The following is a 2,093-nucleotide window of genomic DNA, read 5'->3' on the forward strand; positions in this document are numbered from 1 at the left end:
CTGTCTCTGCCCGTGCCGATGGGGCTCCATGGCCAGTTCACTATTATGCAGGACAGCCAGCATGCTGTGGCTGCTGACAGACACCGTTGGCCCCCATGCGCTCGCTGGCCTCTGTGTGTGGGGGCTGATGGTGTCAGGCAGCAGCTGCTCCGGCCCCTGCCTCGCCTTGCCTTGCCCTGTGGCAATTGGCACACCCGCCGTGCCTCGCCTCGCCTCACCCTGCAGGATGAGCCTCTGGCCCATTGGCCTACCCACCAGAAACCCCCTGGATCTCCCCCAACCCTGCCCGGCCCCCACAGGCGTCCCACCCCACAAGCATAATCGAGGTGGTCACACCCACCGTGGCCATGCCCACTCAGTCAGCCACGCCCACTCGACACCCGGCGATAAATAAATGGGTTTTGGGTTGCAGTTTGGGCACTCGGTCTCTAAAAGGTTCGCCATCACTGGGCTATTGCATCTTGTGATAGTGGAATTCATACTGAAATTATAGTATATGCTAAAGTTGGGACACCTTTCATTTGTCTTATATTATTCCGTCCATATTTAAAAAATGAGAGACAAAAGTCTCCATACAATACATAATTTTACATTTCACCAACACTCTGAGTCATGGAAGATCATTTAGATGATTCTATCTCAGCCCAAAGGCCATGGAATCTTAAGCTCTTATAAAGCAAAAATGTTCCTATCTTGCTTTCTGGAAAATATGAGAGTGTGTGGTTTCCTAAAATTAAAATTATTCAAGCTGTCAAACTGCTTGATATTTTAAAATCCCTATATATTGCTTAAATGTGCTTTGTAATGTCTGTGTAAGGATACTGTCATGGCTCTGCTCTCCAAAGGTGGCCCCATAAATTCTATCAAATCAGCCAGTGCAAGAAGCAAGTTGACAGAGGAAATATGATTGATGTCATGGTTCTGACAAATAAAACTCTTCAAAAAAACTTCGAGGCATTGTTTACCTTAAAGAATCTTTATTTTGAGTAGCATAACTTTGGCATTGCATAATTGAAGCCAAAAACTGAATTCCCCTCCTGTGAGAACATCGTATCAAAGCACAGTTCCCTCCTTCAATTAACAGTCATAAATCACATTTCTCAATTAGCTTGAAGCATGGGCCTGCTCTCCAGTTCTCCAGCCCACCAATTCCTTATCAGCTCTGGTTACAATAACCTTGTTTCTCATGCTAGGTCTAGTGTTGTTATGTCTAGCTGGACTCTCATTCACATCCCCCCTCCCAGCATCATTTAACTCTAAAAGCAAAAGGTAAAAGATGGCTACATTTCCCTTTGTTGTCAATGCAAAAACATCTGATGTTAGCAGCGTTGACATCTGAATTGTTGAGGGGCATATGGTTTTCTGTTAGTAACATTAATACATCTTCAACATTGGGAAGAACAGTGTGATACTAGGGAATACCAGACTACTCCCAAATACCTCCCTTGGGACCCAGCAGCCTCTTTGTCTCACTTCACTTTTAGATTGTGTTGAAAAAAATTAAACAAGTGTCTAAAATGCTACAGAGCGAGCAGCCGGTAGCACTGTATTTCTTTGCAGCAATATTGTGGCCTCCACAATTGCTCCACCAACATGGGAGTGTCTAAAGTAATGTTTCGGGGTAGTCTATCCCTTCCCATAAGGGGTGTGTGTTCAATGGCTCAGTGGTTAAAGACACTGAGCTTGTCAGCTGGAAAGCTCACAGTCTGGGTTCGAGACGTGGGTGCCGCTTAATGGGGTGAGTTCCCATTCTTTGTCCCAGCTCCTGCCCAACTAGCAGTTTGAAAGCATGCAAATGTGAGTAGATTAATAGGTACCACTTTGGTGGGAAGGTAATAGCATTCCATGTGCTGACCCTTTCTGGTCTAATCATCAAAGATGATGGTTTGCTATAAACTTAGTCCTCTACTTACATCCATTCAGTTAGTGACTAGTCGAAGTTACATCTTTGAAAAAAGTGATTTATGACCAGTTTTCATACTTATGATTGTTGAAGCATTCCCACAGCCACGTGATCAAAATTTGGGTGTGTGGTGTATTTATCGTAGGTGCCCTGTTCCAGGGTCATGTGATCACCATTTTACCCCCCCCCC

This window comes from Protobothrops mucrosquamatus, unplaced genomic scaffold (assembly GCF_001527695.2).
Source record: "Protobothrops mucrosquamatus isolate PMUCROS unplaced genomic scaffold, P.Mucros_1.0 scaffold738, whole genome shotgun sequence".
NCBI lineage: Eukaryota > Metazoa > Chordata > Lepidosauria > Squamata > Viperidae > Protobothrops > Protobothrops mucrosquamatus.